Source organism: Ovis aries, chromosome 15, assembly GCF_016772045.2.
Source record: "Ovis aries strain OAR_USU_Benz2616 breed Rambouillet chromosome 15, ARS-UI_Ramb_v3.0, whole genome shotgun sequence".
NCBI classification, from domain to species: domain Eukaryota; kingdom Metazoa; phylum Chordata; class Mammalia; order Artiodactyla; family Bovidae; genus Ovis; species Ovis aries.
The window spans coordinates 38,265,828-38,289,061 of NC_056068.1; the positions used below are offsets into that span (position 1 = coordinate 38,265,828).

Below are 23,234 nucleotides of genomic sequence, written 5' to 3' on the forward strand. Positions count from 1 at the left end.
AGAGATATGAACCCCTGAGGCCACGGCACAGTAAGAAGGAAGCATTCATTCTTTCTGAAGTGGCTGAGTGCCCACCAGCTATTTCACACACTGCTTGACAGAGACAGGAAGCAGACCCTCTGGGGGAAGAAGAGAGAACCTGGGAGGGAGGAGGGTGTCAAATAATTGGCTTTCCCAAGTACTACTTTCCATCTCCTTGTAAGGAATGGTTCTGAGAGCCATACATGTCACAGATGGGACTAAGTCAGGAAGACTCTGGGGCTATCATCAAACAAAACCAAAGAGGGCATGTCTGTGTGTTTCAGCACAAATTACTAGCTGTAGTGCAATGTGGATGAGAAATATCACATTTTCCATTTCTTGAACATCTAGGCTAGGGGTTTGCAAGCTGTAGTGTGTGTTAGAGTCACTAGGGGGCTTGTTAAAACAGACTGCTGGACCACTGTCCCCCAAATTTCTGGCTCAGTGGGTTTGGGGTGGGGCCTGGGGAGAATCTGCATTTCTAACACGTGCCCAAGGGCCAACCACTGACCTAGATAATACCTGTCACATAAGAATAAATGGAAGTTATGAATGGTATTAGGCCCTGTGCTTAGCACTTTACAGACACTAGCTAACTTAACCCTCATAATAGCACTATATTGCAGAAATTATACTATATCATTCTGTTATACACGAGAAAAGGGAAACATAGATCTCAATATTTGCCTAGGGTTACAGAACTAATAAGTGGCAGGGATGAGATTTAAACCTCAGCATTTTTGAGTGGAGAACCCATGTTTTTCTGTCAGTTTATTCTCCCTCTTAACTAGAGAAATGTTTTTTCTTCCTTTTTTTAATATATAGAAACTTAACAGATTTGACTATAAATAAGTGAATTCTAGAGTCATAATACCCTTATTCCATTTCAAATACATCCTCAAATATATTATTATAATTGTACCACAAGAGACAGTGACAAGACCATTTATTTCCTTCCTGAAAATAGTTGTGAAAATATTTGAGAGACTGTGAGCTGGCAGTGCCCTGAGCCCAAGGACCCTCCTAAGCCAGCAGCCATCAATCCTCTTTTAAAACTAATGGAACACATTTTGTTAAATAAAAGTTATTTTCAGAAGCACAATATATAAGCAGACAGAAACTTTCAGTCTTATGAAATAGGTGGTGGTGCTGGCAGAAATGAGCACTTGAGCACTGTGGGCAGAAACTGAGATCTCTTCCCACAGAAGCATCAGCTCTGATACAAACAAGAGAATCATCCACCTGCTTTGTAGGATGCAAAAGTGGATCTGTGAGTTGCTCAGAAGCAGGAAGGAGGCAGAAGCAGCCCCAGTGAACACGCCGGACACATGTCCCCTTCCCCTAGGGAGTGCTTTACCAATACTCTAGGAAGGTGGGGTTGGTTGGTTGGATGGAGTTGTGGAGAGGCAGCCTCATAGGAATGACTTTAGCACTAGTTAGATCTGCTTCATATTTATGGTTGATAAACTGTTTAGTGAGCTACTTAGTTCATTTCTTGTCAACTAATTCTTCTGTAGTCTCTGTGAAGTTGAGCAGAATGCCACATCAGATATTTCTAAAGAACAGGGCTCACCACCAAGCAAGCCCAACTGATAACTACCATTTCTAGGCAATTTCTAGATTCATGTACACAGCCACTCCTCATAGGGGTAGTCTCTGCACGTTATTTGCTTCTGCTTGGATGAGTGGCTCAATTCTTACAGTGTGTTCAAAGTTTCCTATGACTTACTACCCAGGTTAGATAAGAGGACCCTCTGCACATATGGACTTCCTTGGTGGCTCAGCAGTAAAGAATCCACCTGCCAATGCAGGAGATTCAGGAGACTTGGGTTCAATCCCTGGGTTGGGAAGATCTTCTGGAGAAGGAAAATACTCCAGTATTCTTGCCTCAGAAATCCCATGAACAGAGAAGCCTGGTGGGTTACAGCCCATGGGGTCGCAAAGAGTTGGACATGAGTGAGCAACTAAACACCACACTGTGCTCATAGGACTGATTCATAAGCCACCTCCAGATATTAACTTTATTATTTAGAGCTGAATCTCATCCACCATCACCTATTTCTACTTGAGTTGAAAGAACCAACCAATACTCATGCCCTGTCTTCCATATGATAATAACTCGCAGTCAGGTGTGGCCATGTGGCTAACATTTAGCCAATGTGATACAAACTTTTGGATCACTTTTTAAAATTTTTTTGCAGGTTAAGTTTTATCTGGGGCAAAATGAGGACTGCAGCCCATGAGGCAGCACCTCAGATGGCTCTGAGAAACTGCTCCATAAAGGCAATGGGGTAAGGTCAATATATAAGACTTCAGTGAAGGGGAATTCAATGAAATCAAACGCTTACTTTACAAGAGGTTTTCTGGTCGCCATGAAGATCTGATGTCATCATGAAGGGATTTAGTACGTTTCTAGATGTTAGGAGATGCAAGGATTGAAAATGAAAGTGTTAGTTGCTCAGTTGTGTCCAACTCTTTTCTACCCCATGGACTGTAGCCTGTCAGGCTTCCCTGTAGGGATCATAAAATCTGTTTCTGAAAATATCCAACTGTCTAAATACCTGTCCCACCAGATTCCCTGGAGCACAGAGTGCCTGTCTCCACCCTGAACTCCCTCAAGGGGTGTTGAAGATCAACAGGCACAGCAGTACAGGGTTCAGTCTCCACAGAGGCAGACGGCAAATGCCCTTGTTCCGTCCCTGGCAATGCTCTAAGTGCCAGTTTGTAGTCGACAGGGCCCCCTTGTGGTCATAAATTCTGCCGTACTTGGGGAGGCATTTCATGATCATTTTGTCCCAAGTTGCTAGGAAGGCTCATTCCCAGTTCTGAAGAAGGTTTCTGCTGATGGGCCATTCAATGTGCTATTAATGGACGAGGTCTTCATAGTCAAAAATCTCTGGATACCTGTCTTCTAGTTGTGGTCCAGGAAAATATTCACTCTCATTGCATCTTCCCGTATCTGGAGTCACACTAATACAATCATTGATCACGTATTGAGCTGTACATTTGATCAACAGCTTCAAGTCTAGTTATCATTGTTTCCATTTGAGGCTCAGTCATACACTTGGTAATAAGACAATAATCTTGTAAAACAGGTAAACTACAAACAATATAGTTAATAACATTAGTGGAATTCTAAGTAAATATTTCAGCTGTGAGCCTCCCACACCAAACCAGTTTTTTGAAAAGACCATCAGGACTAGGGAATGGGTCACTTAAGGAGGAAATCTGATTTCTCATATGGTTCACCATGTGTGTTACATTACAGGATTCATCAGGTATGAAAACGCAGCATTCAGTTTGAATTATAGAAGAGGTACCCCCCTGAGATGCTGCAAGGGTGCCAAGGGCCATGTGGTTTTGTAGCGCCGCTTTTCTCATCATAGAGATCTCAGAGTGCAGTAAACTAATAGCCTGGTTACTATCATTTGAAACTTAGTGAGTGAAAGTTGTTAACGCTTCCCTATGGCCAATTCATCCTCCAATCCCAATGAAGACAAAAAATAGCTGCTAAATTGTCATACCAGTAGAATACACATGTCTTGACTCATTGAGCTCACATCAATGTTAGATTGGCTAGAGTTACCTCTAATTGGCTACCTATATGACCTTGAGTTCACGGGAATCCCAGGCTACACCTTTCTATCAGGAATAGAAAGAACAGGACTGAATTCTCTTCTAAAATAAACTTCCTAGAAGGTATCTAATCAGAGCCCTGGAGGGGGGGAAATTCAACAAGGTAACCAGAAGTACTAGACACAGGTAATTGGCCACAAACTGAACTGGATCATCTTTTAAAAGAAGCTGTTTGCCCTCTGTTTTCATTCCCTTCTTCATTTCCTGCTGCTTGGGAAGAAGTAACAACTAGAGCACCTGTCTTGGACCCAGATGTGGGAGCCATGTGCAGAGCTTGGTGGAAACAGACCACCAATGTTGTGTTACTCATCATTGTGACTGTAATGTGCAAGGGAAGGAAACTTCTATCTGATTTAAATCTGCATATCTTTGGTCTCTTTATTACAACAGCTTAGGTTTTATCTTATGTGTGGACCCAAGGTGACCATCAGTTTTCCACTGTTCCCATTACATAAGATGTGGGGGTCTGCTCCCCTCCTCTTGAATATAGGGATATTTGTGATGTCTTTGGCCAGTTTCTGAGCCCACGCCTTAAGAAACAGGCAGCTTCTACTTTCTGTCTTTTGGAACACTCTTTTGGAAACCCTAACTAATCATATAAGAGGTTTGATTCCCTGAGACCACCACTCTGGAGGCCATGTATAGGCACTGTAGTTGACAGTCTCAGGCTTCCAAAATCCCCTCCAAGGTCCCAGACATATGCAGGGTACCGTCTTAGACTCTTTAGACCAGCCTATCTGTTGACTGAAAATTATGAATAACCTGATAAAGAGTACTCTGAGCAGAAGAAATTAGCCAGGTTGTCATGAGGAAGACTATGTGTGGAACTGCTATACTGACCTTGTGGCTGTGAAGAGAGCCATTGGTGACACTTTAAAAATGGAATTATTTATAATAATCAAGATATGGAAGCAATCTAAGTGTCCATCAACAGATGAATGGACATGGTGTGGTTGTTGTTCAGTCACCCAGTTGTGTCCGACTCTTTGTGACCCCATGGACGGCAGTATACCAGGCCTCTCTGTCCCTCACCATCTCCCAAAGTTTGCCCAAGTTCATGTCCACTGCACTGGTGATGCCATCCAGCCATCTCATCCTGATATCCTCTTCTCCTTCTGCCCTCAATCTTTCCCAGCATCAGTGACTTTTCCAAAGAGTCAGGTGTTGTATCAGAGAGCAAAATACTGGAGTTTCAGCTTTAGCATCAGTACATCCCATGAGTATTCACAGTTGATTTTCCTTCAGATTGAATGGTTTGATCTCCTTGCAGTCCAAGGGATTCTCAGGAGTCTTTTCCAGAACCACAGTTTGAAGGTATCAATTCTTTGGTGCTCCACCTTCTTTATGGTCCAGGTCTCAAAACCATGTGACCACTGGGAAGACCAAGCCTTGACTATACGGGCCTTTGTGAGCAGAGCAATGTCTTTGCTCTTCAACACACTAGCTAGGTTTGTCATAGCTTTCCTGCCAAGAAGCGAATGTCTTCTGATTTCATGGCTGCAGTCACCACCTGCAGTGAGTTTAGAGCCCAAGAAGAGGAGAATCTGTCACTACTTACACATTTCCCCCCTCTATTTGCCATGAAGTAATGGGGCTAGATGTCATAATCTTAGTTTTTTGTTTTTTTAATATTTAGTTTTAAGCTGGCTCTTTCACTCTCCTCCTTCAGCCTCATCAAGAGGCTCTTTAGTTTCTCTTCACTTTCTGCCATTAGAGTGGTATCATCTGTGTACTGAGGTTGTTAATGTTTCTCCCACCTATCTTGATTCCAGCATGCAACTTATCCAGCCTGGCATTTCTCATGATGCGCTCAGTGTATAGATTAAACAGAGTGACAGCAGACAGCCCTGCTGTACTCCTTTCTTAATCTTGCACCAATCAGTTGTTCATACAGGGTTCTGACTGTTGCTTCTTGACCTACATACAGTTTTCTCAGGAGATACATAAGACAGTCTAGTATTCCCATCTCTTTAAGAGCTTGCCACAATTTACTATGACCCCCAGAGCCAAAGATTTTGGCCTAGTAGATTAAACAGAGGTAGATGTTTTTCTGGAATTCCCTAGCTTTCTCTATGATCCAGGGAATCTTGGCAATTTGATCGCTGGTTCCTCTTCCTTTTCTAAACCCAGTTTAGACATATGGATTTTGTTGGTTTGCATCATGCTGAAGCCTAGCATGCAAGATTTTAGGCCTGACCTTACTAGCATGGAAGATGAGTGTGATTGTCCGATGCTAGCACATTCTTTAGTACTGTCCTTCTTGGGAATTAGGGTGAAGATTGACCTTTTCCAGTCTTGTGACCACTGCTGGGTCTTCCAGATTTGCTGACATATTGAATGCAGCACCTTGACGGCATCATCCTTCAGGGTTTTGAATAGTTCTACTGAAATTTTATCGCACCTACTAGCTTTATTAACAGCTGTGCTTTCTAAGGCCAGTTTGACTTTGCTCTCCAGAATATCTGGCTCTGGGTGGCTGACCACACCATCGTAGTAATCTGGTTCATTTAGATCTTTTTTGTACAGTTCTTCCATGTATACTTTCCATCTCTTCTTGATCTCTTCAGCATCTACTTGGTCCCTACTGTTTTTTGTCTTTATTGTACCGATCTTTAGGCAAAATGTTCCCTTGCTATCTCCAATTTTCCAGAAAAGATCTCTCGTCTTTCCCCTTCTGTTGTTTTCTTCTAGTTTTATACACTGTTCGTTGAGGAAGGACTTCTTGTCTCTCCATGCTGTTCTTTGGAAATCTGCATTTAGTTGGATATATCTTTCCCTTTCTCCCTTGCTTTTTGCTTCTCTTCTTTCTTTAGCTATTTGTAAGGCTTCCTCAGATAACCACTTTGCCTTCTTGCTTTTCTTTTTCTTTGGGATGGTTTTGTTCGCTGCCTCCTGTACACATTATGGGCCTCCATCCATAATTCTTCAGGCATACTATTTACAAGTTCTAACCCTTGAATCTATTAATTACCTCAGTGGCACCCCACTCCAGTACTCTTGCCTAGAAAATCCCATGGACAGAGGAGCCTGGTAGGCTGCGGTCCATGGGGTTGCTAAGAGTCAGACACGACTGAGCGACTTCCCTTTCACTTTTCACTTTCATGCATTGGAGAAGGAAATGGCAACCCACTCCAGTGTTCTTGCCTGGCGAATCCCAGGGACGTGGGAGCCTGGTGGGCTGCCGTCTATGGGGTCGCACAGGGTTGGACACGACTGAAGCGACTTAGCAGCAGCAGCAGCATGTTCATAGGGGATATGATTTAAGTCGTACCTGGCTGGCACAGTGGTTTTCCCTGCTTTCTTTAGTTTAAACTTGAATTTTGTTGTGAGAAGCTGATGATCTGAGCCATAGTCAGGTTCAGGTCCTTTTTTTTTTTTTTGCTGATTGTATACAGCTTCTCCATCTTCAGCTACAAAGAATGTAATCAATTTGATTTCAGTATTGGCCGTTTGGTGAAGTCCATGTGTAAAGTCATCTCTTGTGTTGTTGAAAAAGGGTATTTGCTATGACCGGTGCATTCTCTTGGTAGAATTCAGTCAGCCTTTGCCCTGCTTCATTTTGTTCTCCAAGGCCAAACTTGCCTGTTTCTCCAGGTATCTCTTGATTTTCTACTTTTGCATTCCAATCCCCAACAATGAATAGAACTTTTTTTTTTTTTTTTTTGGTGTTAGTTCTAGGAGGTTTTCTAGGTCTTCATAGAACTGATCAGCTTCTTCAGTATTGGTGGTAGGGGCATAGACTTGGATTGCTGTGATGTTGAATGGCTTGCCTTAGAAATGAACCAAGATCATTCTGTCATTTTTGAGGTTGTACCCAAGTACTGCATTTCTGACTCTTGTTGACTACGAGGGCTACTCCATTTCTTCTATGGGATTCTTGCCTACAGTAGTAGATATAATGGTCATTTGAATTAAATTCACCCATTCCAGTCCATTTTAGTTCACTGCTTCCTAAGATGTTGATGTTTATTCTCACCATCTCTTGCTTGACCACATCCATCACATTCATGTTAGGTCCATGAATCAAGGTAAACTGGATGTGGTCAAGCAGGAGATGTGTGGTAAGTGCATATATATATGTATATACTCTCTCTCTCTCTCTCTCTATATATATATATATATATATATATATATATATGTTACATATATACCACTATATTTGAAAGAATCTGCCTGCAATGTGGGAGACCCTGGGTTGGAAAGATCCCCTGGAGAAGAGAATGGCTACCCACTCCAGTATTCTTGCCTCTAGGATTCCATGGACAGAGGAGCCTGGTGGGCTATAGTCTATGGGACTGCAAAGACTCAGACACGACTGAGCGACTAACACTTTCACATATACAATTTTATTTATATATATACATATGAAGTTTTGCCATTTTCAATAACATGGGTGGACTTGGAGGGTATTATGCTTAGTGAAATGTTAGAGAAAGACAAATACTATATGTCGTCACTTATACGGAGAATCTAAGAAAATAAAACAAACTAGTGAATATAATAAAACAGAAACAGGTTCACAAATATAGACAACAAACTAGCGGTTACCAGTGGAAAGAGGGAAAGGGGAGGGGCAATAGAGGGGTAGGCAATAATAGGTACAAACTACTCTGTTGTACTACAAGGATATATTGTACAGTACAGGGAATATAGTCAAGATTTTATAATAACTATAAGTAGGGTACTGGCTTTAAAAATTGTGAATCACTATGTTGTGCACCTGAAACTTATATAATATCATAAATTAACTATACTGTAATTAAAAAAATGGCAGAGTGGAAAGATGTAAGTGTCCTAGTCTCTGATGACATTGATGAACCTGTTTTACTGCCTGTCTCCTGATTTCTCACTTAGTATGCTGTGCGTGTGTGCGCTCGGTCGTGTCTGACTCTTTGAAGCCCATGGACTGTAGCCCACCAGGCTCCTCTGCCCATGGAATTTTCTGAGCAAAAATACTGGAGTGAGGTACCATTTCCTATTCCAGGGGATCTTCCTGCCCCAGGGATCAAACTTGCGTCTCCTGCGTCTCCTGCATTGGTAGGCAGATTCTTTACCGCTAGTGCCACCTGGGAAGCCCCCTCACTTAGTGAGATACTACTCTGCTTGTTTAACTTATATGCAGAGTACATCATGAGAAACGCTGGGCTGGAAGAAACACAAGCCGGAATCAAGATTGCCGGGAGAAATATCAATAACCTCAGATATGCAGATGACACCATCCTTATGGCAGAAAGTGAAGAGGAACTAAAAAGCCTCTTGATGAAAGTGAAAGAGGAGAGTGAAAAAGTTGGCTTAAACCTCAACATTCAGAAAACGAAGATCGTGGCATCCGGTCCTATCACTTCATGGCAAATAGATGGGGAAACAGTAGAAACAGTGTCAGACTTTATTTTTGGGGGCTCCAAAATCACTGCAGATGGTGACTGCAGCCATGAAATTAAAAGACGCTTACTCCTTGGAAGGAAAGTTATGACCAACCTAGACAGCATATTCAAAAGCAGAGACATTATTTTGCCGACTAAAGTCCGCCTAGTCAAGGCTATGGTTTTTCCAGTAGTCATGTATGGATGTGAGAGTTGGACTGTGAAGAAGGCTGAGCGCCGAAGAATTGATGCTTTTGAACTGTGGTGTTGGAGAAGACTCTTGAGAGTCCCTTGGACTACAAGGAGATCCAACCAGTCCATTCTGAAGGAGATCAGCCCTGGGATTTCTTTGGAAGAAATGATGCTAAAGCTGAAACTCCAGTACTTTGGCCACCTCTTGCAAAGAGCTGACTCATTGGAAAAGACTCTGATGCTGGGGGGGATTGGGGGCAGGAGGAGAAGGGAACAACAGAGGATGAGATGGCTGGATGGCATCACTGACTCGATGGACGTGAGTCTGAGTGAACTCCGGGAGTTGGTGTTGGACAGGGATGCCTGGCATGCTGCGATTCATGGGGTTGCAAAGAGTCAGACATGACTGAGCGACTGAACTGAACTGATAGATCCATATTGTTTAAGCCACCCCCAGTTAAGTTTTGTTACTCATCGGTGATGGCATTCTAAAAAAACATATTCCCCCATATCCTAACTCTGAGAAGGAGTTTATTACGGGGACAAGAGGATTTGGCTAGGCTTGAAACTATACTCTGACTTCTTTAATAAAATTGCTGGTTGGGAATGATGCAAGGGTTCAACCACCATGACTGATTTATCCTGAGGTAGTCTTCTGAGGTTCTCTTAGAACTTAATGTACAACCTCCAGTTATTCCAGCCTGGTGATTGGCAGAGAAGATGGGATTCCACGGCATACCATCTCACGTGCTTCCCCTTCCTCTCCCTTCATCTCACCTGGGGCCAGAGAGTGAAGGAGAAGCTGGACTCTACCCCCATGACTCCTGGATGGTAATGAAGGGAGTTCTTCCAGCATCTTCCTCAGCGTAAGGCTGGTCTGGCTAGGGATTGGGGCTCTAAGGGGAGAGGATTGGAGTTGACATTTCTTCCCTCAAGACAACAAGGAAGACAAAGCTAAAACTCAAGGAAGAGCACAGAACAAAAACGTCAAAAAGATTAGCTTTAAGCCAAACTTTGGAATTCGTCATATTGAGAAGGGCCAGAGGCCATCTAGGAGAGAGGACTTGGGACTGGAAAATGCAATGAGGGATAGGCAAGCCAACACAGGTGAATCAGACATGTGTTTGTATGCTTGTGTGCACATATGTGGCCAGCAGAATAGCTCAGGATAGCTGCTTGTGTTTGCTGACATCTGGGGCATGGGTGCATTGGGAGGCTCTCCTAAAAGTATCTGAGGTAACATCTGCTCCTAGGAAGCCTATTTATGCTCCAAAATCCAATCTAAACACAACCTGATCATGAAATCCTTGCAGATCCATCCAATGGGTCTGCGCTCTTCCAGAATGTGGCTTATAACCTAATGATAGCATTTATTTCAATTTCCATTGCATTATAGCCAGTCAATTATTTGGCCATTTCCTCAACTGGATGGAAGGACTTCTGAAGGCAGGGATTATTCCTTAATTCTTCCCTCATAGCCTATGTCACAGTACTTTGTACTTAGAAAGTGATTAATAAATTTCTTTTAATTACTATTGTCAACCTTTTGGCTTTTGTGTGTGTGTGTGTGTGTGTTGACATATATAAACAGATTAGCAATGTTTTTTTAGTAGTACATTTTTTCTAAATGACAGAATAAACATAGAAATTCATCACCAAGGTGCCAAGATAAATCTTAAGCAGAAGAGTTAAACATATTTAAGAAAAAAGAGGATAGGAAACAAGAGAGGGATTCGGAGGCTGAAAATTTCTGTCTTAGAAAACAGCTTCAGGCAAATGAATGCCCTCCGAAAACTTTATGGGCCTTTTTGCACAAAGTGATTTCTGATCATTTCCCTACAGTGCCTCTCTTATTTGGACACAGAGTTTCATTTATTAATCAAACATAATTGGGCTTCATTTCAGAAGGATGAACAAAGCCTGTTTTGTGGTCCTATTCAAAAGCTGGGTTTAGTCTGGGTCAGAGTGTTTGTCAGCGTCTGTTTCCAGGCCCTGAGGGGTTGGATGCTGCAGCAGGACAATTGGGGCTCCGTTGGTCAATTTCCTACTCCCCAGAGCCCTTGAAAGGGCCTCTCCTCGGCTTTGGAGCCCATGTTCACTGACTCTGAATATAAGGCCTGCACCTCCACACCCACTCAGCACGCAGGGTCCAGCTGGCCCCTTATCAACTATGTCATTTCCCACAGCACTGGCCCTTCTTCTACTGAGCTGGCCTTAAACCCCAGCTCAGATACCCAGGGACCAGAGCTGGTGTTTTGTTTTGTTGTGTTTTGTTTTAAAAAACCTTCAGTGCTTATGGGCTGCTTCTGAAAATACTGAAGAGACTCTGAAAAATAGCCCATGCAAATATAGTTTGGAACAAAAGAGAAAGGAGACAATATATAGAAAAGAGAACATGTTATATCTTCTAATTATTGAGGACAGGCACTGTGCTATGAACTTTACATATATTATCTGTAATCCTAAGAGCAACCTGAGAGGTGAGTAACCTGACACCTACTTACAGGGAAAATGACGTCAGAAGTTAAATTAGAGGGACAAACACAGAACTATATTAGTGGTGAAAACTGATGAGAGTTCAGGTCTGATCTTACATGCGAAATACAAAAAGATCAAACTACTTACATGGGAATACTATGCCTAATTACAAGCTAATTGACTAAAAGACTCAGTGTGTGTGTGTGTGTTAGTTGCTCAGTCATGGTTGACTCTTTGCGACCCCATGGACTGTAGCTCACCAGGCTCCTCTGTCCATGGAATCTCCAGGGAAGAATACTAGAGTGGGTTGCCATTTCCTTCTGCAGGAGCTCTTCCCAACCCAGGGATGGAACCCAGGTCTCCCGCATGGCAGGCACAGTCTTTATCATCTGAGCCACCTGGGAAGCCCACAAGCCTCAATATTTTGGTGATATTTTATAACACAAGTATGAAATACCCCAAGTGAAATAATGAGGTAGGAAACTCTATTAAATCAGTAACAGAGAAGGAAATTTCAAAAAAAATTTCACAATACCCCCCAAAAGCATGGCAACCAGACTTAATGAATTCCTTTAAACTCCTAAAAAACAGATGATTTACAAGCTGTGCTAACTGTATCAAAACACTGATGAGTCTGGACTTGAGCTAATGTATTCTACTTGATTAATTTGATCTTAAGGTTACTCTAGGGATGCAGGAAAAAAATCAGTAGAAGAAAATCTATTAACATTAGATAATACAACTCATCTCAATATATATCCAAAGAGAGACTGAGAAAACCTTTATTTTGAGTAAAATAAAATCACTACCTTAACTTGATAAGCATACCTATTTAAAATCATGCACCAGTAATGGAATGATACTAAAAGCTCTTCTTTCAAAGATAGGCCCAAATCAAGAATACTACTACCATGAAAAGTAATTAGACCAATTGCAAAAATTATAAAGAACAATAACTGCTGGAAAAGAAGAGAAAAATATTTATAAAGACTTTGCTGTAGACTTGGAACTAAATAAAGTTTAGAAAGGGGACAGATTTGATTTTCAAATAAAAAATCAGTAGCATTATTATATGCAATATATTACTATATACTCTGTACACTGCATTATTATACACAAGCAGTAAACAGCTAGAAATCATACGTGTACAATGATATAGAATATAAGATGCTAAGAATGCATGCAATGACTTAAGCACAAAGACAACACAATTTAAATCAAAATCACTACTTTTCTCAGACTTTGGCAAAATGATTTTACCACTTTTTAGGCAAATAAAATGGAAAGAATGTGAGAGGATACTTTGAGAATGAAGACCTCTAATTGGAGATGACTAGCACTATAAATTCTATATATATTACAAAGGAAAAAAAAACCCCTATGTATTTCTGACAATTTGATATATGATGAATTAAGGCAGAAGTTATTTAAATATCATTTATATCTAAACATGTACAAAATACGCTCAAATGAGTGAGTCAATATTTATTTTTTAATCCGTAGAACAACCAAATGAAAGAAGACCCAAGGTTGCAACAGCTCTTGGGAACTATAAAAAATGAACTATGAAGACCTTTCAAAGGCTTGAAGCAACAGGAGAAATACCAGTGGAAGAGATCAAAAGATTCAACTGATTAATGTTTAACATATTTTAATCATAAAGACACAAGAAATGAAAGAAAAAGAGCATATTGAGAAAATATTTGCTTCAAAATAGTACAATCAGAAACATATAAGGAACTTGCTAAAATCAACATGAGCATGTTTATTTCCAGAAAATTCATGGGTCGGAGGATAGTCAATGCAGCATTATTTCTAAGAGTATAAAGTAAAAAGTTGTTTGAAGTAATGGAAGACTTGAGTAAATTAGAATCAATCAACTTAAAATTTTTTTACTTAAAATGGTAACTATAAAAGATGTATCTTGCATGGTGGAAAAATACTTATGGTCTTGTGTTAAGTGAGGAGAGGAAATAGAAAATGGTGTGTGCAACATGACTGCAACTGCATAAAAACAAGGATGAATGTGCTCCAGACCTGGAAAGGAGTTCATAAAAATGAACACAGCTGTTACAGGACTGGTTTGGGGGTGAGTTTTGAGTTGTAAACTCAAATGACAACTGGGATAAGGCAGATGAAGATAATAGACAAAATACTAAGTGATAGGAACAACGGTGAACTGAAAAGAGGCTCAGTCAAAGGCATTCAGAGGAAAAAAAAAAAAAGCAACCAAAACTGAAACACGAAACACTTAGACACTTAGATTTTAAGGGACCTCTTTGATTGCAGCAAAGTGTGTGGGGCCCAGGGCCGCAGCTCTTCCAGCCAGACTCCATGGAGACCTCTCCCTCAGGGGTGCTCATGGAGGAGTTTGAAAGCCCTGAGCAGCAGGAAGCTGCAGAAGGATATTAAGTGGGAAAATGACTCAGACGATTAGTAGGGCCACACTATGCATATTTCAGTCCAGGTCAGTCGCGCAGTCGTGTCCGACTCTTCCCGACCCCGTGAATCGCAGCACGCCAGGCCTCCCTGTCCATCACCAACTCCCGGAGTTCACTCAGACTCACGTCCATCGAGTCCGTGATGCCGTCCAGCCATCTCATCCTTGGTCGTCCCCTTCTCCTCCTGCCCCTGATCCCTCCCAGCATCAGAGTCTTTTCCAATGAGTCAACTCTTCGCATGAGGTGGCCAAAGCACTGGACTTTCTTTAGCATATTTAAGAGACCGTTATTGTCTGTGAGCCTTCAGCTCGGGACGACTGTACAAAATTTCTGTTGATGTTCTTGTAATCATTATTTTTACAGAAAAGAAATTCAGATCCAAACAGAAGCACTTAAAGGAAGTCATGATCTTTGTTAACGCAGAGTTCCTTGAATTGGTTATAGATTGTGGCTCTGGCTCTGTATCTTTGAATTCCTTCTGAATAGAGCTGTTTGGGAAAATGCCAAGCTGCTATCTAGTGGTGAGTTACAAAGGTACGCCTCCATCCATCAAATATTTATCAAGCTCCCACTGTATGCCAAGCCCCAGAGGAAGACAGAGGAAGAAAGAAATCACACCCGGACTCTGTTTCCCATGAGTGTAAAGACTGGTCCAAGATTCAGACACACATCATTATTCCATGTGCCTCAGTCAGCACATAGGCAAACAACTGTGAGAATAGGGCTGATTGCTGAGAATGCAGGAAGAGTAGCGCTCCAAAGGCAAAATTTGAACCGAGCCTTTAAACAAGAGTACAGACCTACCTGGCAGAGAGGAGAGAAGGGAGAAAAATCCTGGCAGAGGTCACAGAAGGGAGTCTTGACAAAGGAAGAGAAAGGAACCTTGCCAGGAGTGACTGGGAGATAAGTGTGCCCTGGGGGGATGTCTAAGAGGTAGATAGGATACAGAACACTGAGGATTTGCCTAATTTTATCCTCTAAAGTGTTAGTCCCTCACTTGTGTCTGACTTCCTGTGACCCCACGAACTGTAGCCTGCCAGGCTCCTTTAGGAAATCCATGGGATTCCCCAGGCAAGAATACTGGAGCAGGTTGCCATTTCCCTCCCCAGGGATCTTCCTGATCCAGGGATTAAACCTGGGTCTCCTGCATTGCAGGTAGCTTCTAGGCTTTTCAAACTTTGTTTCTAATTCACAAGACTCTTTGTTGAAAGTCCTACTTGGAAGCGAAGTCTACCTTGCAGAACAGATGAAAGAAGAACTCTGATAGAGCAGAAGGCTTGGGACCAAGAACCACACCCCTGCCTCTCAGACCCCCAAGCCTTAACTTGATGCCCCACAAAGCAATTATAAAATCACAGCTGTAGACCATAGGAGACACACAAGAATTTCAGACAGGGAATGACTCAATCAGATTGGGCAGAGTTGAGCTATGAGAAATTTAACAGACTGCTATCATACTGAAGATAAGCCCTTGGCAGTAACAACCTTGGATTTCTGATTTCATTGTCTTTGTATCTGAGCTGCTAAGCATTATGGATTTTGGGCTTCCTTGCTATATTGCTGGAGTGACTGCTCCAATTTTTGAAAAGTGGAGAGAAAAGTCCTCTATATTAATGCCTCCTTGATGCCAGGGACTCAAGAGTAATGTGTTGCTGGACCTTGCACATTCTGGCCAATCTTTTCTTTTTTATAAAAATCTCTGGGCTGAGGTAGTGAATTTCACATTCATTCTTAGAATCTGGGCAACAAGGGAGCCGAACATCTCTTTCTTCCCCAGCCCTCTCTGAGGTGTGAATCTCTTCTTTGAGCCAGCGGGCACTCTAAAAGGACCTGGGTTTATGTTGGCTGGGAGCAGGCTTAGGGGTTTACAAATTTGTTTTCTTTAAAAACTCAAATTCTCCATCTGCTGCCTCCATTCTGGGTGACTGTGAGTGACTGGGTGTTTGGCACAGTGCTTTTTGGACGGGACATCTGGTTGTATGGTCATCATCTCTTAAGGACGTTTACATCACACGTTTCTCTTTCAGAGGATAAAATATGACGATGCCTTTCAATAAAGCAGGTGCCGCTGCTTCTTGCCAAATCCTGCCTTGGGTATTAAAAGCAGCCCAACTAACGGCAAGACCCAGCAAGTGCCAGCAGCTATGTGCCTGTATGTGGGGGGTGACAGAGCCAAAGCAAATATCTTGCTGGAGAGGTGATTAGGTGATATTAAATGTCAAGCTCTCAATGAATTACTCTCAGAAGTTTCATAAAAGAGAAGCATGGTCTTGTCTCCATTGCTGCTGTGTCAAACAAAAACATTTTTTGGTCTTCTTCTCTTGCGGAGATATATAACCACTACCTTCTGATTTTGGATTCATTCTAAGGAGTCAGAGAACAACCTCCTAATCAGGAGTTCTTGGGCCCCGGCGGAGTGAATGAGGAGAGTTTCCGGGTAATTTGTCTCCTGTAGTCTGGCATTTATCTTTTTGCTGTGCTGAAGGGTAGATCGAGGCTGATTAGAGACACTTAGCATGAACACAGCAGAGAGTGACGGCACCGCAGCGTCCAGATGAGTCAGTAGAGAGCAGTGCCAACACCTCTGCTTGACTCTGCCCGGTGTAATCAGTGATATGGCGGAGCCCACGGTGAGATGGCCTTGAAACTTGCATTAAAGGAAAGATTACCCTCTGAGAGCTGAATGAGTCAAATAATCGATGATATTAGCCACCTGCAGAAATCGTGGTGAAAGATGGATGTTTCCCTAAGGGTTAAGCAGGAAGAACAGGATCCCGCATGATTGAAAGTCAAAGAAACTGAAGGCTAATCAGTGAGTTTGGCTCAAAAGGGAGAACAGATTAGCCGAGGGCCATGGGGGAAGTTGTGGGGGCGGGGGCCGCTGCATCAACTTGACAAACAGTCCCGGAGACGGACCTCAGTACAGTGTGCTCCAGCCTGGGCAAGCATGCACCCGGCTCTGGGGGCGTGAGAATCCTCACCACTAGACGATGTCATCCCCCTCCTTTCCCACCCTTCTTCCTTATTTTCATTCACGACAGAGGCTCTGAGCACAGCTCTGGCCCACATACTGTCCTAGGCATGAAAGGGGTGCAAGGAATAGGACAGAAAAGTCCTTGTGCTCATGGAAGCTGCACAAAACAATAAACCAAGGTACAGTATCATTTCAGAGAGTAATATGCACTCGGAAGAAAATCTAAAAGGTGCCTGGGGAAAGGGAGAGAAGGACTTTCTGAAGAAAGGACGTGAGGCAAATGGCTTCCCAAGCTTCACAAGCCTCACCCTGTCTGAATGACGGAGGCTTGGAGACTTCCTCCCTCCCTTTGCTGGGAGGCACGCTGATGACAGAGGCTGCTGTGCAGGTCCTCACATCCCGAGAAAAGGATGCTCCAGAGAGCAGATGGGAGTGCTGGCTTGCTGGCTAGAGAATTCCCTCACTGTGAATGGAAAATCTGCATCTGGTGCAGGCATGAGGCTTCAAGGCGGCTGGGCTGCCTGACACACAGCAGACACTCAGTCAATGTCATTTATGATCATTTCCATTGCATGATGTTCTGAGAGCCCTCCGACACCCCAATGGGCGTCTCTTCATTGATTGACATTTGTGAACGGAGGATATCTTTGCCTCATGCTTGATTCCTGCACTGTTCAATTAGAACTCTCAATTTAGGATTATTTCATATTAGAATCTAATCTTGCGAGAAAATCACATTTAAGGGAAATTCATTCCATTTAAGCTATCTTTTCAAACAAATCAATCCAATGAAGAATTTATCCATTTTGTAGGTGGAGGAATAATCTTGTAGCTTAATTATAAGAAAATGAGCTAAACATATTAGAAAAAATAGTTTCTCTATTATCTCATTATCTATGTTCCCAGTGAATTTGTTGTTTCTCCTTTATTAGAATTCATTACGTGATAGTCACCTACTAATGAAGCCATAACTTAATACTGGGTATATTAGATTTTGTCCTTATAATAATAATCATTTCTTAAATCCTTATATGTATTTACTCAATTGTATATATATCATTTAAAATTCAAACTAATGGTATGGAGTTGGTAGTTTTATGATCCCCATTCGATAGATGAGGAAATTGAGACTTCAAAAAGGTGGGTAACTTCTCAGAGGTGCCAAAGCCAGATAGTAAGTGGCCACGAGGGATTCAAACACAGATTTGTTTCATTTCAGAGCCCACACTCTCAGCCACCATCCTGTAGAGTACCCTCTTTCAGAATCTGGGAACACTACAGATTTCCATGAATCCTTCATATAACTTTAAAGCAAATCACCAGAAGTGAGAATAAAAAATCAGCCAAAAGATCTTTTTCATAAAGACTTTTCAAATACATGAAGTCAAGAGTAAAACCTCATAGAAGTTATTAAATGGATGCTAAAAATGTTTTCTTTTCTATGGCTTTGATGGAAAGGAAATGACTATAGCTCCAATTTTACACCTTTTCTTCCTTCTTCTCTTCCTTTCACAAACATCAAATATTGGCAGATTCCCAAGATGCAAAACGCTATGCAAGGCGCTGAGGTCTTAAAAATTAATAATGCAAAGTCTCAGGTCTCAAAAAGCTAATATTCTAGTGCACAAGGCAAGTTATACCCTTGAGTGTGCTATTAATTTGAGATAAGCATGGGCTTAGGGGAGGAACATGTAAGACTAGGGGTGTGGATGAAGCATGGATGACTTCCTGGAAGTGGTGGTTCTTGAGCTGTGTCTTGAAGATGCTAACTGTGTAATGCGAGGTGGGGGAAAGAATTCAAGGAAAAGAGAGCAGTGTGTGCAAAGGCACAGGGGCGGCAAGCTGTTGCAGGATGAGTTGTAAGCAGCTTGGAGGCTGGTGCACGGGGCACATGGAGTGACTGGGAGGGAATGAGGCTTGAGATGTGCACAGGACAGACCAGGGAGAGACATGTAAGCAAGTTCAGGGACCTTAGGTTTTATGCTGTACGCCAGAGATTCTCCACAGGGAACTCAAACACTCCAGAGTGATGAGGTTAGCAGCATTGAAGGTGGGGGAGTCAACTTACCATGGACATGATGACAATCAGCCAGAACCTAGCTGAGTAAATGGACCTCAAAATCCTGCATGCATGTGAGCAAATGCACCAGCAGGACAAAAAGGTGAACAATCACTGCTGAGAATAATGGGAAAGCAGCGGTGAATTTAAGCAAAAGAGTGACACGATCAAAACCATGTTTAGAGAGCCCTTTTTAGGGCTTCCCTGGTGGACCAGTGGTTAAGACTTCACCTTCCAATGCAAGGGATGAAAGTTCAATCCTTGGCTGGGGAGCTGAGAACTCACATGCCTGGCAGCCAAAAAACAAAACACGAAACAAGCAATATTGTAACAAAGTCAATGAAGACTTCAAAAATGGTCCACATTAAAAAATTTCAAAAAAAAAAAGAAAAGCTCTTTCTAGCAGAAGTATGGAACATGACTTACAAGGGTTCAGAGTGGGGCAAGGGGAGCATGAGAAGAGGCAAGAAGTGAGGATGGAGGAAGGGGAGAAGCTGGGAGGTTATTGCAGTAGTCCAATAGTAGTAGTAGAAGTGATGAGGCCCTAATCAGGGAAGAGGCAGAGGAGAGGGAGAGATGGATCCAAGAAATAGTTCAGGATTTAGAACTATTGTTTAGAACCTGTCCCAAGGTTCAGGGAAGGTAGAGACTTCCCTGGTGGCTTAGATGGTAAAGCGTCTGCCTGCAACGTGGGAGACCCAGGTTCAATCCCTGGGTTGGGAAGATCCCCTGGAGAAGGAAATGGCAACCCACTCCAGTACTGTTGCCTGGAACATTCCATGCACTGAGAAGCCTGGTAGGCTACAGTCCATGGGGTGGCAAATAGTTGGACACGACTGAGCAACTTCACTTCGCTTCATGTCCCAACGTTGTCAGCTATTGTGGGTGTGAAGGAGAGGAGGGGGTTTGAATTGACCACTTGATATCTGGATTGAACACCTGGCTGGGGCAGTGCTATTATGAAGGAAATTTTTGTATAGAGCAAAGTAACTGTGAAGACATTGGGGGAACAAAGTTATCCTGCCTGCCCTAAGAGGTATATGGAAAGCTGGCACCTGTATGCCTCCCTAACATATCTAAATGGACTGAATATTTTCACCTAATTGTTACCTTCAGATCAAGCTTATGCACTATTTATTTCTGGATCACACATGCCCAGCCCTGGGCTGACACTTAGGTTCATAGTAAATTTGTATAAAAGGAACCCTTCCTTCCCCCCTTCACTACCCCAACAAAGTAGTAGACTTTGTTATGAGTTTTTGTGCTGGAAGAGTCATTACTGATATCAGTGAGATATTTGATTAAGTGTGAAAACTGAAACAAAATTCACTGAAGTCCTGAGACCAATTTTAGCTGGATTCCTTGTTGCCTTTTGGAAATCTCTTTATTGCCTTGCTTGTGACAGTTTTACAACTAAAACAGAGCATCTTTTCTCCTCTAAGTTTCAGCTTTCAAAAGAAGTGAAAAAAGGCAAATGTAGCAAATAACCAAATAAATAATTTCATTTCAAAACAGGCTTTGTGTACACAAAGTTACATAAAGTAGCTTTAAAAAACAGATGCCTTTAAATGGAGACTTGACATTACTGCATTGGTGTCTAGGAGCGCTAGAGCTGTAGCATGCCCACCTTGTAAAGCCGTGCCCAGGAGTGTGCTGGGGCCCCTTCCAGGAACACCAGCATGGAAGATACCACCTTTACGCAAAGCCATGTGTATGGGGACTTGATTAGGCAAGACTCGATTTCAATCTTGCAGACATCCACGAAGCACCTATCACGCTTGTTGTTATTCAGTTGCTAAATCGTGTCTGACTCTTTGTGACCCCATGGACTGCAGTATGCCAGGCCTCCCTGTCCCTATCTCCTGGAATTTGCCAAGTGAGAGTTGGACCATAGAGAAGGCAGAGTGCCAAAGAATTGATGCTTTTGAATTGTGGTGCTGGAGAAGACTCTTGAGAATCCCTTGGACAGCAAGGAGATCAAACCAATCAATCTTACAGGAAATCAACCCTGAATATTCATTGGAAGGACTGAAGCTGAAGCTCCAGTACTTTGGCCACCTGATTTGAACAGCTGACTCATTGGAAAAGACCCTGATGCTGGGAAAGATTGAGGGCAGGAGGAGAAGAGGGCAACAGAGGATGAGATGGTTGAATGGCATCACCAATTCAATGGACATGAACTTGGGCAAACCTATCATGCTAGATCCTGGTCTATTAGCTTTCATACATATCATCTTTAAAACAAATCTGTTAACATTTATCCAACTTATAAAGCCTCAGTATTACAATAGTATGAAGTACAATGGAATTTTGTACAATAGAATATTGCTCAGCCATAAACACGACTGAGCGACTTCACTTTCACTTTTCTCTTTCATGCATTGGAGAAGGAAATGGCAACCCACTCCAGTGTTCTTGCCTGGAGAATCCCAGGGATGGGGGAGCCTGTTGGGCTGCCATCTATGGGGTCACACAGAGTCGGACATGACTGAAGTGGCTTAGCAGCAGCAGCGGCAGCCATAAAAAGAAAGAAAGAATGCAATTTGCAGCAACATGGATGGCCCTTGAGATTACCATACTATTGGGAAGCTGTTGACCCAAACCACCCACCCCTGGGCAGGTCCCCTTGCTTGAGGTGTCTCACAACAGGAGGTCCCAGTAAGGAACATGGTGCTGCCACCAAAAACCAACCAGGAGAATTTGGGAGAGGCCAAGAGAGGGAGATGACCAACCTTCCTGAGTCCTTCTTGTTGAAATCCACCATGGCTAAGAGATACATGCACCATCAGGAAGGACCCTGAGGCAGAGTATGGGCCAAGAAAGATGACTGGCCAGAGACAAGCTGGGAACTAATTCCATCATCAGCACCTGAGACTGTGAGCCACGTGGCAGAGTAGTTCTCCTGAGTTCCCTTACTCCCTGCTCTCCACCAAGGTGCCCCTTCACAACAGAGTCTCTTGCTTGTCTCCCCAGATGGTTCATTTCCAAGTGTTGGACAAGAGCCCACACTTGGGCCCTGGAAGGGGTCTCCTTTCCTGCAACAATACTAAGTCAGGTAATCCAGACAGAGAAAAGCAAATATCATATGATATCACTTACACATAGACTCTAAAACAATGATACAAATGAACTTATTTATAAGATAGAAATAGACCCACAGACATAGAAAATAAATTCATGGTTAACAAAGAAGAGAGGGAAGGCATAAATTATGAGTTTGGGATTAACAGATACATACTATTATATATAAAATAAACAACAAGGACCTACTATATAGCACAGAGAACTTATTCAGTATCTTGTAATAACTTATAATGGAAAAGACCCTAAAAAAGCATATATATATGTTTGGGAATGCATGTAAGAATTAAAGATTTTAAAATTAAAAAAATAAAAAAAACAAACAAAAAAAGCATATATATATATATATATATATATACATACATAAACTGAATCAATCTGCTGATACTTGAAACCTTATAAATAAAACTATACTTCAATAAAAATAGAATAAAATCGGATGGAGTAAACACATTAGGTAAGGATCCACCTGTGGTTCCAGCTTCAAAGTGAGAGCTGTCTAAAGCCAAGAGGTTTTTAAACCCAGTCATCTGCATTTTTACTTTCCTTCCTTCCACTCAGCTCAGTGATTTTCAAACTTGAATGTGCTCAAGAACTCAAGGTCATACACATAAAACCACATATTCTGTACTTAATAGGTGATTTCAGGGACTTTAAGGACAATTATGACTATGTGTGATTTTTTTACTTTATGCACCAATTTTAGAGTCTGACCTTCACCCATGCAGGGATGCTCCTGTCATCATTCTAGTTTTCTGCAGGGTGGCATGGGAAGTTAATTAAACAATTGCTTAAACTCCATTTTTAAGCAGAATTGGAAGGCTAGGAGCCTTGTGATGTTAGTTTGGAGAAAATGTCACCTATCCCCACAAAGGGAGACTGCGCTCTCAACGTAGGGGGCACCAGTTTGATCCCTGGTCAGGGAACAAAGATCCTGAATCCTACATGGATGTTGCAGCCAAAAACCAACCAACCAACCAAAAAATCAA

General features: G+C 42.3%; 1 protein-coding gene and 1 pseudogene across 1 annotated transcript in view; both read right to left on the reverse strand.

Annotated features, from left to right (window-relative positions):
- The window catches only part of LOC132657872 (pyruvate dehydrogenase E1 component subunit beta, mitochondrial-like), a 61,757-nt pseudogene extending 39,135 nt beyond the window's left edge, over positions 1–22,622 (reverse strand).
- The window catches only part of SPON1 (spondin 1), a 313,267-nt gene that overhangs the window by 62,023 nt on the left and 228,010 nt on the right, over positions 1–23,234 (reverse strand). The window lies entirely within an intron of this gene.